This window comes from Carettochelys insculpta, chromosome 3, assembly GCF_033958435.1.
Source record: "Carettochelys insculpta isolate YL-2023 chromosome 3, ASM3395843v1, whole genome shotgun sequence".
NCBI classification, from domain to species: domain Eukaryota; kingdom Metazoa; phylum Chordata; order Testudines; family Carettochelyidae; genus Carettochelys; species Carettochelys insculpta.
The window spans coordinates 66,766,964-66,783,228 of record NC_134139.1 but is presented as its reverse complement, the minus strand read 5'-3'; the positions used below and the strand labels follow the sequence as shown (position 1 = coordinate 66,783,228).

At 47.9% G+C, this 16,265-nt stretch overlaps 1 protein-coding gene across 2 annotated transcripts in view; it reads left to right on the top strand.

Annotated features, from left to right (window-relative positions):
• The window catches only part of KIF26B (kinesin family member 26B), a 505,176-nt gene that overhangs the window by 352,437 nt on the left and 136,474 nt on the right, over positions 1-16,265 (top strand). The window lies entirely within an intron of this gene.

Below are 16,265 nucleotides of genomic sequence, written 5' to 3'. Positions count from 1 at the left end.
TGTTGACGTTAACAGAACAAGCTGTAGTATATTTATAATGTGAGGGTAGGAGCCAGGTATTCGGAAAATGTGGTGCAAAAATAATAGTTCAGCCAACAAATAACGTTGGATATACTGTCGCCGAACTGACAGGATGTTATAGCTGTCATAAATAAAACTGATTGCTAAAATCTTTGGCCTCCCAGATGTACAAATGAATCAAGCATGGATTAACTAGCTTCCTCTGATGTGGTTTTTGCTAATCCAAAATCCCCTGATAGAAGAAATTAATTAATTAGAACATCTTGGTCTTTATTCTTTGTACTCTGTGGGACTTTGTAGAAATCACTTTTTAGAGCCAAAGTATCCCAAGCTAAGCGAAGTGTTACATCTTTATACCTAAATGCTGCCCTTAAACATACAAGTAACGTGCTCCCTGGCATACATTTCAGCTAGACCATTCCTCCAAGGACCAAATTTGGGTGTAAGTCATTTAAAAGACCCTAAATTGAGGCTGTCATAATAGCCCCTTCAATTTCCTATGCTTAGAGATAAGGGTACTGGGCCAGAGTCTCATTCTGTAGGAATAAAGTGGGGATTAAAGGTGGCTTTACATCACATTTGTACCTCTATATATTTTTGGATCATTCTTTGTTCAGATCCTGATGTGGCTTAATATAACACTGTTGTACATTTTCACTTACCCCCGTAAAACTTTTCCAACTATGCATCATCCAAGGTGCGCACTCACAACAGAGATACTCCCTGGGGAGTGTCTCTCCACTAGCTCTGTGATCTTGCACTGCTGGAAGGGCATAAAACAGCTGCTCTGGAACACAGAATCCGGCTGACTCTGAGATAAAGACAGGTGGGCAATCAGAAGAAAACCTGCATCAAATCATCTCATTTTCATGCTTTAACAAAAGCCAAGCAGAGGAAAAGTCATGCAGAAGTGAGACTAATGGAGAGCAGGCTTTCTGTCAATCTCTGAATGTACTCACAGAATATTTTATTAAATGCTTCAGCAGGTAACTGCTGGCCTTTCTGCTGATTTAACCTTTCTTTTTGAATCCTTGGTCTTCAGCTGTGCCCCTCTTCCAGGGGAGTAGGCTTGGGTTTTGATTTTGGCCCCCAACCCAGAGCAGTCAGGGTAAGGCTTCATTCCTCCCACCTCCGGGTCATTTGTCATAGACCTGGAAGGAAATCAAGACGTCATCAAGTCCAGTCTCTTACACTCATGGTGGAATCAGGCACCATCTATACACCATTTGTGACAGGAGTTGTCTAACCTGCTCTTCAAAATTTCCAATTATTTAGATTCCACAACTTCCCTAGTCAATTTATTCCAGTGCTTAATTACCCTGACAGTTGAAGTTTTTCCTAATGTCCAGCCTAAACCTCCCTTTCTGCAATATATGCCATTGTTTCTTGTCCTCTCATCAGAGTTTAAACAGAATAATTTTTCTCTCACTTCCTTGCAACGGCCTTTTAGATACACGTTGAGCTTTCCTGGTCCAGCATTCTGAGGACATGAGCTGTCCCAACTGCGAGAGTTTGCTGCACCAAGGATGGTAATTCTGGCACCTCTGCTGCTGGTCTCTGGGCTCTCCCCGGACACAGACAGCCTGCCAGCTGTGCTCCTCTCATGGCCTCTGACCCCACTGCAAGCCCCAACTACTGGGCTCCCTGCCCCTGGCCGCACTATGGCTCCTCTCCTGGGCTGCGTCTACACGTGCACGCTACTTCGAAGTAGCGGCACCAACTTCGAAATAGCGCCCGTCACGTCTACACGTGTTGGGCGCTATTTCGAAGTTGAAATCGACGTTAGGCGGCGAGACGTCGAAGTCGCTAACCCCATGAGCGGATGGGAATAGCGCCCTACTTCGACGTTCAACATCGAAGTAGGGACGTGTAGACGATCCGCGTCCCGCAACATCGAAATAGCGGGGTCCTCCATGGCGGCCATCAGCTGGGGGGTTGAGAGATACTCTCTCTCCAGCCCTTGCGGGGCTCTGTGGTCACCGTGGGCAGCAGCCCTTAGCCCAGGGCTTCTGGCTGCTGCTGCTGCAGCTGGGGGTCCGTGCTGCATATACAGGGTCTGCAACTAGTTGTTGGCTCTGTGTATCTTGCACTGTTTAATGAAAGTGTGTCTGGGAGGGGCCCTTTAAGGGAGCGACTTGCTGTTGAGTCCGCCCCGTGACCCTGTCTGCAGCTGTGCCTGGCTCCCTTATTTCGATGTGTGCTACTTTGGCGTGTAGACGTTCCCTCGCTGTGCCTATTTCGATGTTGGGCTGAGCAACGTCGAAGTTGAACATCGACGTTGCCAGCCCTGGAGGACGTGTAGACGTTATTCATCGAAATAGCCTATTTCGATGTCGCAACATCGAAATAAGCTATTTCGAAGTTGGGTGCACGTGTAGACGTAGCCCTGGTGTTGCATCCATCCAACCAGCTCTGTTGAAGGCCATGGCTGGGCTCACTGCTCACCAGCTGCTCACTGGTACTGCTCCCAGCCCCGTGGCCAGGCTCTGGCACACCAGCCCCGCAACTGTGGCGCTGGCTCTGCTGTGGTTCTTCCAGGCCATTGATGTTGCTGGACGGGAGAGTTACAGACCAGAGACGTTCAACCTGTACTTGAAAGCTGTTATCATACCCCCTGGTCTTCTCTCTTCCGAACTAAACAAACCCATTTATTTCAGTCTTCCCTCATAAGCCATGTTTTCTAGACCTTCAGTAATTTTTGTTGCTCTTCTCTAGACTTTATCCAGTTTCTCCATATCTTTCCTGAAATTTGACACCTAGAACTGAGCACAATACTCTGCATGAGGCCTAGTCAGTGTGGAGTAAACCAGAATAATTTCTTCTCTTCTCTTGCTTAGAACACTCCCGCTAACATATCCCAGAATGATATTTTCTTTTTGTGCAAGCGTTACACTTTTCACTCATACTTAGTTTGTGATCCACTGTGACCCCTAGTTCTCTTTCCACAGGAATCCTTCTTAGGCAGTCATATCCCATTTTATGTGCGTGCAACGGATTGTTTCTTCATAAGTGGAGTTCCTTGCATTTGGGCCTGTTGAATTGCATCTGACTCATGTAGTAATATTTACAGTCAGAAGGTCGCAATGCAGTGAAGTTTGAAAACCGCTGGTTTATTTGGTTAAGCAGAGTTTGAGACCTGCTCCCATCGCATTCCTCCCTCTTTTCCCCCTCTTGTCCACACAACCCATCACTGCTTTGCTCCCCACTAGCCACCCAGGGATTTCCTCCACATTAGAAGAGTTTATAACAATCCAGATATGCCACTGTAAGGGTGGTTTGCATTGTTAGTGTAGTGCAATGCAGTCTTAATAGGGCCCAGGGCCTGGTCATGTGAGTTTGTCTGCTCAGAATCTAAACTGGTATATTTATAACTTTCTTTTGGCTCTTTCCATGTGTGTGTTACATTGGCGTAGACCATGGCTGTCCAACCTTTTGGCTTGCCTGGGCTGCATTGAGTGAAGAGGAATTGTCTTGGGCAGCATATAAAATATATAATATAGTTAATGTATATAAATCACATAATAATGTTAAAAGTTTACGATCTTGTGGGGCCACATTACTAGCTGTCCAGGGCCGCATGCGGCCCGTGGGCCGCGGGTTGGACACGCCTGGCTTAGACTCTCTCCAGATTCCCCTAGACACGCCTAGATTGTCATTCCTGGGTACATCACTTCTGCTGGGGTGTGTCAGATCTATAAGAGTGATCTGAATGGTAGAGTGTCAGAAATAATAACAATAAAAAAAAAGGCAAGGAAGAAAGAGCAGGGAAAAGAAAGAGCTGCACTTTAAGGGAGGATTATCAGGGAGGATGTGGGGCCATTATTGGACTAGGGATGCAGAAAGGCTGAAGAACTCAATGCTCTTTTTGCCTCAGGCTTCATGGACAAGGTCAGCTCCCAGACTACAGCACTAGGTAATGCAGTATGGGAACAAGGTGGGCAGCCCTCGGTGGGGAAAGAACAGGTTAAGAGCTATTTAGAAAAGCTAGATGCACACAAATCCATGGCTCTGGATTTAATGCCTCCAAGGTACTGAGGGAATTGGGAGAAGTCATTGCAGAGCCTTTGACTGTTATCTTTGAAAATGTATGGAGATCAGGGAGGTCCTGGATGATTGGAAAAAAGGCAAAGGTAGTGCCCATCTTCAAAAAAGGAAAGAAGAATAGTGCAGGGAACTATAGGCCAGTCAGCCTTACCTCAGTCCCCAGAAAAATCATAGAGGGGATCCTCAAGGAATCCCTTTTGGAGCACTTGGAAGAGGGGAAGGTTATCAAAAGTAGCCAACATGGATTCACCAGGGGAAGTCCTGCCTCACCAATCTGGTTAGCTTCTATGACGAGGTAACAAGCTCTGTGGACATGGGGAAGTCAGTGGATGTGATATACCTTGACTTCAGCAAGGCTTTTGATATGGTCTCCCATAACATTCTTGTCCATAAGTTAAGGAAATATGGATTGGATCCTTGGACAATAAGATGGATAGAAAGCTGGCTTGATGGTCGGGCTCAAAGGGTAGTGGTCAATGGCTCAATATCTGGATGGCGGTCTGTTTCAAACGGAGTGCTGCAAGGCTCGATTCTGGGGCCGGTGTTATTCAACGTCTTTATTAATGACCTGGATGAGGGAGTGGACTGCACCCTCAGAAAGTTTGTGGATGACACAAAACTAGGGGGAGAGGTAGATTCGTTAGAGGGTAGAGAGAGAATCCAGAGGGACCTGGATAAATTGGAGGACTGGGCCAAAAGAAATCTGATACGGTTCAATAAAGAGAAGTGTAGAGTCCTGCCCCTGGGGCGGAAGAATCCCAAGCATTGTTACAGGCTGGGGACTGACTGGCTCAGCAGCAGTACGATGGAAAAGGACCTAGGGTTTATGGTGGATGAAAGGCTGGATATGAGTAAACAGTGTACCCTTGTAGTCAAGAAGGCTAACGGCATACTAGGGTGCATTAGGAGGTGCATTTTGAGCAGATCCTGGAAAAGTAGGTATTCCTCTTTATTTGGCACTGGTGAGGCCACATCTGGAGTAATGTGTCCAGTGTTGGGCCCCCCAGTATAAAAAAGATGTGGATTTGCTGAAGCAGGTTCAGCGAAGGGCAACAAAAATGATGAAGAGTCTGGAGCACAAGACCTACGAGGATAGGCTGAGGGATTTGGGCTTGTTTAGTTTACAGAAGAGAAGACTTAGAGGTGATTGAATAGCAGCCTTCAACTTCCTGAAGGGGAGCTCTAAAGAGGAGGGTGAGAAACTGTTCTCAGTGGTGTCAGATGGCAGAACAAGGAGTAATGGTCTGAAGTTGAAGAGGGGGAGGTGTAGGTTAGATATTAGGAAAAACTACTTCACCAGGCAGGTGGTCAAACATTCAAATGCGTTGCCTAGAGAGGCAGTGGATTCTCCATCCCTTGAGGTTTTTAAGTCCCGACTGGACAAGGTCCTGGCTGGGATTACTTAGTGGGGGTTGATCCTGCTTGAAGCAGGGGGCTGGACTAGATGACCTCCTGAGGTCCCTTCGAGCCCTGTGATTCTGTGAACATATAGCAGACGAGCAAGTGAGGTTCAGAAAAGACAGAAGTACAATACAGCAGATATTGGCACTAAGACTGACAGCAGAGAAAGCTCAACGAAAGAACAAGAACGTACATACTTGCTTCATTGATTTGCAAAAGGCTTTTGACAGTATAGATCAGAAAGTGACTTGGGCAGTGTTGGAGTCACATGGAGTGGATAGCAGACTGATACGGTTGTTGAAGGATATCAGTGATAATGCAGAGGCAGCGGTGAGAACATGCCAGGAGTTGGGAAGTTGGTTTAAAACAAGTAGAGGTACGAGACAAGGAGATCCAATATCGCCAAATATCTTTATCACATATCTGGAGAGAGCAAAGGACAAGATCAAGGAAGAGGTAGAAGGGATATCTGTGCACAGGAAAAGAATCAACTTGAGATTCGCAGATCATTGAGGAACATGAGGAGAAGCTAGCGAAAACAGTGCAGGTGTTAAATGAAGAAGGGAAGCAGTACGGACTGATTATGAACATTGATAAAACAAAAACAATGGTATTTGGAGATAAGGAAATGGGAAGGAAGATCAGTGTTGATGGTATTGAACTAGACAATGTAGAGAAGTTCACATGTCTGGGGAGCAACATAACATATGATCTAGACTGTAAGAAGGAAATGGTGACTAGAATAGCAAAAGCAAGAGCGAGTTTGAAGTCAATGGATAAGATCTGGAAAAGCAAAGCGATTAGCTTAGAAACGAAGCTGAGCATCTTGAAAACATGTATTCAGCAGCATGTTGTACAGATGTGAGACATGGGTGATAACAAAAGATTCGAAAATAAGAATATTGGTATTCGAAAGGAGTTATAGAATGATTCTGAGAATAGGATGGATGCAAAAGGTCACCAATGAGGAATTATATAGAAAGATACAGACGAAAGAGATCCTGATGAAGAAGGTTATGAAATGGAAGCTACAACTACGAACGATGAATGAAAAATCGAGACTCTGGTATTCGGCATAATGGACGGTTTGAATAGGAGAGGCAGACCCCACAGAGAATGGATAGATGATATAGTAGATTGGTGAGGAGCTAGTGTACAGAAACTAAGCCACTCCGCATTGGACAGGGAAAGATGGAAGGAAATAGAGAGAGGCATTAGACGCCAACGGGCGCTGAGCCCACGGGTATTGATGATGATGAATAAGAAATTCTTTTGTCTATGTGATCACCTTCATGAAAATGTCATTCAGAAACACACCAGCAAAGGAGGAATGGGTGCAACTATAATTTTCACTTTGTTAAGGATGACAACTTTATAGTTTCAAAAGAGGGACAAAATACGACATGATTTTATGGTACATTCATTCATCTACCACAGGCCCAACTTGGTTAGGTGCTGAGAAAACGTCAGAATCTCTGACAATGCTTCTCACTCCTGACCTTCAGCAGCCCACTGCTCTCTCAGTCCTATACCTGTTTTGAGCAGAGATGGAGACATGCCAAACGAGGCAGCAATTCTGTGAATGAGGCATGCTTAAAAAAAGAAAAAAAAGTTTATGGGGACTACAAACTCATTTTTACACAAGGCCCGAGTCAGGGTGTGATCCAAGTGGTCTTACAGGTGAAACAGTGCATTCGACCTCTGTGCCATTTATCCATATTAATAGCAAACATAAAAATGTTTGTGGACAAGGCAGCACACCTGTTCACCAGAAGCAGAAATGTGGGAATTACTGCAATTTATCTAGATCTAATTAAGAAATGATTCAGATGATGTTGCATTACATATTTCTCTTTCAAATTTATCTGTGACATACAGTTCAAGCCAGGGGTCAGCAGCCTTTCCGAGGCAGCTGAACTTTGATCTTTTGACTTCTACATACAGTACGAGTGCTGGTGATACTTTTTAAAGTCACTAATCATCCAACTTACAGCAGCTTCATTAATAAATAAATTAAGATGCAGAGCTTTGCTGTTTAGGTGGTGGTTGGTAGCAATAGCTAAGTTTTTGTTAATCCATAGGCAGCGTGACTTTCAGCAAGCTCCTGGCTGTATGGGGGAGGAGGGGTGGGACTGAGCCGATGAAAATCGGCTTGCGTGCCACTCTTGGAATCTGTGTGGGGGTTGCTGACCTCTGGTTTATGCCATTGGTGCTAACTTGTGCAGAGTACTGCAGTAAATATATATAAACACCTGGAATTTTAAAAAACACTATACATGCTCTCTTACTGATCTGAATATAAGCAATATCCATTGACCCACATGGGAACAGATGTATGCTGACACTGGGCACTTTTGAAAATTAACACCTACAAGCTCCTGTATGTTACATGTAACAACTGAGATTACACCATCCTCTGGTAACTTGGTGCATTATACATGCACTCTGTATGCCCGTGTGGATTTAGAAGGGAAGATCATCAAAACAACACCAAGAAATTTGATGGCAGTTACAAACAATAAAATATGAATAATACTGGTCAGTAAGTATCAACTCTTCCATGTTTGGAAGAAGAGGACTCTCTCCAGTCTGAGAATCAGAGAGAGATTTTTAATACACCATTTTAAAGAAATACAAAGACATTGTTTATTCAAGATTTTTGGTGCAACATCAGAGAAGCCACAACTAAATGCATCCAGTGAACTTCATTGCTATGACCTTGAAAAATAACAGACACTTTTACTTTCAAATTCATTACATGCTAAATTCCTCTGGATTTTATTAGCTCTTTTTCATTTTATTAACAGAACTTTATGAAGTCTTCACCAGGCAAAAGGCTAATCTAATTATGCTGACTTTTATGGATCAGATTCATTTGCTATAGTGTAATGGAATGAGTTGGCCTCTGCATGTAAGCACGTGTGTGTGTGTGTTTGTGGGCATCTGAGATGAAGATAAGTAGAGAATGACAATGTACAAATACACTCCTGATAAACAGATGCTCATTCTCACCTGCTGTGTCTTGTCAACAATTTTTTTCATAAGTAGACACACGCATGCATCATTTTTTTAACTTTTATTCTGAAATTGAGCAGGTAAAGCTTTTGCAGCGCCAGAGAGAGAGGAGATTTAAAGCGGAGATTACTTTTTTCAGTATCAGTTCACTTGAGATGGTTTGTACTAATGACTATTTTATCTTATGTATACATGTTTCCCATTAAAGCATTAAAAACTTGACAATATCAGAGGAAGCATGAATACCTATTCTTATTGGGACATTTCTCATAGAATCCTAGGGCTGGAAGGGACCTCAGGAGGTCATCTAGTCCAGCCCCCTGCCTAAAGCAGGATCAATCCTAACTAAATCATTCCGGCCAGGACTTTGTCAAACTAGGACTTCAAAACCTCTAGGGATGGAGATTCCACCTCCTCTCTAGGTAACGCATTCCAGTGCTTCAACAGCCTCCTGGTGAAATAGTTTTTTCTAATATCCAACCTACACCTCTCTCTCTGTAACATTAGACCATTGTTCCTAGTTCTGGCATCCATCACTACTGAGAACAGCCTCTCTCAATTCTCTTTAGAGCTGCCCTTCAGGCTGCTATCAAATCTCCCCTCACTCTTTTCTACTGCAAACTAACTCAGCCCAAGTCCCTCAGCCTCTCCTCACAGGTCATGTGTTCCAGCCCTCTTATCATTTCAGTAGCTCTCTGCTAAACCCGCTCCAATGCATATACATCCTTTTTATAGTGGGGGCCCAGAACTGGACGCAATAATCCATAGGAAGCCTCAACAGTGTCGATTAGAGGGGAATAATAACTTCTCTAGATCTCCTGGAAAGGCTTCTCCTAATGACCCCAATATGCCGTTAGCCTTCTTGGCAGCTAGAGACCACTGTTGACTCATATGCAGCCTTTCATCCACTGTAAGCTCCAGGTCCTCTTCTGATGCACTGCTACTTAGCCAGTTGGTCCCCAGACCGTAACTATGCTTGAGATTCTTCTGTCCCAAGTGCAGGACTCTGCACTTGCCCTTGTTGAACCTAATCAGATTTCTTTTGGCCCAATCCTCCAATTTATCTAGGTCACTCTGGACCCTATCTCTACCCTCCAATGTATCTACCTCTTTACCTAGCATAGTGTCATCCACAAATTTGCTGAGGGTGCAATCCGTCCCCTCATCCAGGTCATTAATAAAGATGTTGAACAATACTGGGCCTAGAACCAATCCTTGGGGCACCCCACTTGAAAATGACCACCAACTAGACAATGAGCCATTGATCACTTCCCTTTCGTACTGACTATCTAGCCAGCTTTCTATCTACCATACAGTCCATATATCCAATCCATGCTTCCTTAACTTATGGGCAAGAATAAATTATGGGAGATTGTATCAAAAGTTTTGCTAAATTCAAGGTATACCACATTCATTGATTTTCCCATGTCCACAGAGCCAGTTACCCCATCACAGAATCTAATCAGATTGGTCAGGTACAACCTGCCCTTGGTGAATCCATGTTGACTCCTTTTGATCACATCCCCTCTTCCAAGTGCTTCAAAATGATTCCTTGAGGATCCCCTCTATGATTTTTCTGGGGACTGAGGTAAGGCTGACTGGCCTATAGTTCCCTGCATTATTCTTCTTTCCTTTACTAATGGAAATGGCAGTTTACTAATGAAGCACTGAAATACATATACAGCGTCTCATTAGCATGCGGGTGGCGGCAGCACTTCAAAATTGACGCGGCTCACCACCACGCGGCTCGTTCAGACGGGGCTCCTTTTCAAAAGGACCCTGCCTACTTCAAAGTCCCCTTATTCGCATCTGCTCATAGGAATAAGGGGACTTCGAAGTAGGTGGGGTCCTTTCGAAAAGGAGCCCCATCTGGACAAGCCGCGCGGTGGTGAGCCGCGTCAATTTCAAAGTGCCATGGCCACCTGCATGCTAATGAGGCGCTGAATATGTATTTCAGCGCTTCATTAGTAAACTTCAAAATGGCCATTTCGAAGTTTTGGGCTAGTGTAGACATGGCCATGGTCTGTTATCCTGTCTCTGCCATCAGTGGTTGCTTCCTGGCTACTCAGAGAAAGGTAAAAATTAAAACATAAACTGTGCGACAGAGGTCCTGGGGAAAAAGAATTGCTTCCTGATGGCCATGGGCAATCAGCTGCCACAGTGAAGAAGAAGGTTTGATCGCCCATATCATTTCCTTAGTACTATGACTACAGAATGCATGTTATTCATAGTCAAACCATTGTCCAGATTGTCACCTGGTAGATGTTCCCTGAAATTAGACCAGGCCCAGGCCACCTGGGTCAGAGCAGGGAGGTTCAAGTGAGTCGGTTAAATGGGAAAGGGCTACACTTGGGGCTAATAAAGTCTCTGAGCATAGAAGGGGAGTGATTGGGGCAGGTTGTGTTCAGGGAGAGGCATCACTGAGAAGTGGAGCTCATCTGGTGCATAGAATCCTGGGGCTGGAAGGGACCTCAGGAGGTCATCAGGTCCAGCCCCCTGCTAAAAGCAGGATCAACTCTAACTAAATCATCCCAACCAGAATTTGTCAAGCCAGGACTTAATACTTCTAGGGAGGGCGATTCCATCACCTCTCCAGGTAACAAAGTCCCATGCTTCACCACCCTCCTGGTGAGATAGTTTTTCCTAATATCCAACCTACACCTCCCCCGACTGTAACTTCAGAACATTGCTCCTTGTTCTGCCATCCGCCACTACTGAGAACAGCCTCTCTCCATCCTCTTTAGAGCCCCACTTCAAGAAGTTGAAGGCTGCTATCAAATCACCCCTCACTCTTCTCTTCTGCAAACTAAATAAGCCCAGATGCCTCAGCCTCTCCTCATAGGTCAAGTGCCCCAGGTCTCTAATCATTTTCATTGCCCTCCATTAAACCTGCTCCAATGCATCCACATCCTCTCTATAGTTGGGGTGGGAGTGGGGAGCGGGGTCAGAACTGGATGCAATACTCTAGATGTGGCCTGTGCATCCCAGGTAGTTCTTCTTCGAGTGTCCCCGTGGGTGCTCCACATTAGGTGTTGGGCTCTCCCGGCGCCGCAGATCGGATCTTCCAAGCAGTTTCTGCCGGACCGCGCATGCGCCGATGTGCGCTGCTCCCTTGCGCGCTCCTGGCCACGTGCGCAATCCGGTCCCCGCCAGTTCCTCTTAACCGCTGTCGCCTGCAGACAGAATCCGACTAGGCTACGGCCAAGTTAGCGTATTCAGTGGTTTTAACTGTTTTTCTTTAAAGTTTTCAAGTTCTTAGGCTACTGTTAAGTTAGCCAGTTGTTATTTTCAAAAAAAAAAAAAAAAGAAATAACAAGCGGGACGGCATTCAGTCCAGTCCTAGTAACAAGCGGAGCACTGGAGGCAAGGAGCCTAGGGCCATTAGCCCTCCTGCCGCGGCAGGCTATCGGAGAGGGGGAAAACAGCACAGAGAAGGTGCTAAGTACCCCATTAACAACTGAAAGACTCACCAACAATGTCCTATTCAGGATTCAAGGAATGTGAGTCTTGCCGAGAGGCAATGCCAGCGTCTGATGGGCACAGTCACTGCATAAGGTGCCTGGGGGAGTCCCATGTCATGCAGAAATGCTCCTTCTGTGCAGAATTAACATCCAGAGAAAGGAAAGACAGGGAGATGCGGCTTAAAATGCTGCTCTTCGACAAGGCCCTCCAGCCAGACGTGCCGGAGCGGCCGCAGCAGGAGGGACCCTCCGGGGCCCATAAAAGGAATGTCGCCTCCCTTACCCCATCAGCGCAAAAACGGAGGAAAGTCTCCCCAGCCCGATCCCTGCCGGCAGCAACAGCGAGCGGGATGGGAGGAGCGCGCAGCCCCCAGCCGCAGCAACAGCTGATTGGCGGCGGCACGGAGAGCCACGTGGAGGCGGCTCAGCCTCCGATAATCAAACAGCCACCCCGCACCGCAGGCAGGGCGGCGGCTAAACAAGCGCCGGTACTGGTGGCACTGCAAGCAGCGGCACCGACCCCGGGGAACCAGCGGTGCAGAGCGCGCAGGCACGCAGCCTGCAGGCACCGGAGGACACCGCCCGTGCGGCACCGCCCATTAGCGTGCCGAGCACGGCGCGGACGGGGCCGAGATCCCCTACACGTCAGGAGGCGGAGCTACCCCCTCAAGGGAGGGGGAAGGCTGCACACAAAACAAGGCACCGCAGCCCCTCTCCAGACAGGGCTGCAGAGTGCTTTCTCTCAGCCCTCCGCTCATGCTGCAGACTCCAACTAGGAGGCAGGGGTCCCCCCTAGCCTACCCGGAGCCCCCGTCTCCATTTTTACAACTAGCCTCGCCCTGGCTGGGACCACATTTATCCTTCCTGGGGTTTGAGCCGCTGGAATACTATCACAAATTGCTCTCTCCAGTGTCCCAGGTCTCTCGACGATCTCGCTCCCCCAGACGCAGAGGGTATGCACCAAGGGAGTGGTCTAGGTCACCTTCCCAAGAACAGTGCCCATGCTGCCATGGTCGCCCCTATCATGCAGGGCATAGACACCACTGGCAATCTACCACGGAAAGATCCCCACAAACGGTCCCGTATCCCCGAGGGCAATCGCGAACGGGGACAGAGACTCAAGTATCTCAGGGGGAACTGGTTATGGAACCCCGAGATTTTTCCCTTGCAAGCTTCCAGAGAGCGGATGTACCATCACCAACAGGAACCGGAAGGGTCCAGAGAAGTGTACCCTAGTGGTTCCTCGCTCTCTTCCCCAGATGAGGCTACGGCCCCGGGGGACGTCCATCCTCCGGACGATCTCAAACAGTTCCAAGAGCTGTTTAAGAGGGTGGCCTTCACGCAAGGCATCCAGACAGCAAAGGTGCAAGAGAAACACCATAAGCTCCTCAAAAATCTGAGACCTCCGGCCTCCTCCAAAATAGCAATACCGCTTGATAACGCAATTTTGGAGTCTGCCACTAAGATATGGCAGACCCCTGCGACTATTCCGCCTGTCCACAAGAGAGAGGATAAAAAAAAACAAACAAAACTTCGTGCCGGCGAAGGGCATGGAGTTCCTGTTCAGCCACCCACAACCAAATTCCTTGGTGGTGGAGTCGTCGCAACAAAGATCAAAGACATCTCAATTCAAGACAGGGGGAACAGACAAATATGCCAAGAAGCTAGAGCTGTTCGGCAGAAAGGTCTACTCCTCCTCCACTCTGCTGTTGCGAATGGCAAATTACGCAGCGCATTTAGCGAACCATCATTTCGACAACTACACTAGGTTAACCTCCCTCATGGATTCGCTTCCAGAGGGCAAGAAACCGGTGCTCAAGGCCATCGTGCAAGAAGGCTACGCGGCCTCGAGGACGGGAGTTGAGATCGCCCTGGATGTTGCGGACACAGCAGTACGTTCCACAGCTACGGCAGTGGTGATGCGAAGGGAGTCCTGGCTCCAGACTTCGGGTATACCGAGGGATCTGCAGGCAAAGATAGTCGATCTTCCCTTCGACTTGCAGAAGCTGTTTGCTGAATCAACTGACTCGGTCCTTCATTCCAGTAAAGATTCAAGAGCCACACTTAGGACCCTGGGAATTTACACCCCTCCGTACAGAAAGAAAAAGTACTACCCTCAACAAAGACGGTACCAGTACCAGCAACAGCGTCCCCAGTACCACAGGGGTTACGAGCAAGGGCGACATCAACAGCACCAGCAGTACAGAACTCCCAGGCGATGTTCCCAACAGAGCCGTGCGTCTTCAGGGCAGGGCCAAAGGCCACAAGTTTGACACACAGATCCAGGGCTGCGCCATCACTACCATCGCACAAGGTCATCCGAAGCGGTTATTCCACCATCGCCTCCGACCATTCTATGACCAGTGGCAAAGGATCACCACAGACAAATGGGTGTTGGAGATCATAGCCACGGGGTACGCCATCCCCTTCCAGTCGCTCCCACCGCCATGACCTCCACCCAGGCCCCACCTCCAGGAGGCCCCCCACGTAGCGAGGCTCAAGCAGGAGGTAGACCATCTCATGCTCATAGGGGCAGTGGAAAGAGTGCCAGAGCAACTGCAAGGGAGAGGGTCCTACTTGAGGTACTTCCTCATGGAGAAAAAGACAGGAGGCTGGAGGCCCATCTTAGATCTTCGAGGCCTCAACCGGTACCTGCGCAAGCAACGCTTTCGGATGATCACAATTGCCTCCATCCTTACGGCACTAGACGATGGAGATTGGTTTGCAGCCCTCGACTTACAAGATGCGTATTTTCACATAACTGTCCATCCGGCTCACCGATGATTCCTCCGGTTCATGGTCGGCAAAGAACATTTTCAATACAAGGTCCTACCATTTGGCCTCTCCTTGGCCCCCAGAGTCTTCACCAAGACCTTGGCAGTGGTGTCAGCCTACCTGCACAGACAGCGGGTATTTATATTCCAGTATCTGGACGACTGCCTACTCAAAGGGGCCTTGAAGGAGGAGGTACTACGCATGATACGTGTCACAGCAGGCACATTCTCTTCGCTCGGCCTGGTTATCAATCTGGCAAAATCAAAGGTAGACCCCACACAGGACATAGAGTTCATAGGGGCACGCATAAATTCTATTACAGCGAGGGTGTATCTACCAGAGACTCGCTTTCAGGCCATCGGCTCCCTCGTGCAAGTCATCACCATCAGCCCTACGGTGCCGGTTCTGACGTGCTTACAGCTGCTGGGCCACATGGCAGCAGCGACGTTCGTAGTACAGAATGCCAGGTTACACATGCGCAGCATGCAGCACTGGCTGGCGAGCGTATACAAACTGGCAGCACACACCGTTCACAGGGTGGTGTCACCCACAACAGAGGTGCGCAAATCCCTGCAATGGTGGATAAACCCCAAGAACCTGCTAGCAGGGGTACCCTTCCACCAACCACAAATATCGGTTTTTCTTACTACAGATGCCTCCCTCATAGGGTGGGGAGCACACATGGGCAAAGAGGTGACGTAAGGGCTGTGGTCTTCCACGGAGCGATCACTGCACATAAATATACTGGAGCTCAGAGCAGTGTTCAACGCCTGCAGACACTTTAGAGACCATATACAAGGCAAAGTAGTCGGGATCAGTACAGACAATACCTCCACCATGTTTTATATAAATCGGCAAGGAGGAGCTCGGTCCCATGCCTTATGTGCGGAAGCAGTCCGGTTGTGGAACTGGTGCATCGCCAACAATATAACCTTGAAAGCCTCGTACTTACCAGGCACTAACAATGTGAAGGCAGACCAGCTGAGCAGGCATTTCGCACTCACGCACGAGTGGCAGATCCGTCCCGATCTGCTACGACCGATTTTTCACGCATGGGGTTTTCCCCAGATAGACCTGTTTGCTACTCAACACAACAAGAAGTGCCCACGATTCTGCTCCAGGGCAGGACTGGGATGGGGGTCCCTGGGGGACGCATTCACGATCTCCTGGAGGGGCCCCCTGCTTTACTCTTTCCCTCCCACAGTACTCATCCACAAAGTCTTGAAGAAAGCCAGGAGGGAAGGAGCCCGAATGATCCTAGTAGTCCCAACGTGGGATCGACAGCAATGGTTCCCCCTACTCCTGCGCATGTCGGACCGGCCACCGATGCCCCTTCTGGTGGCGCCGGATCTGTTTACACAAGCCCAGGGGTCCACAGTGCATCTGCACCCCCAAGGCCTGTGACTACAAGCGTGGTTAATCCACGGCTCAGCTCCCTAGAGAGCACATGTACGGAGGAAGTGCAGCAAGTCCTAGAAAGTAGCAGGAGGACTTCCACCAGGAAGACCTACAAGCAGAAATGGACTCGCTTCATGGCATGGTGTTCTA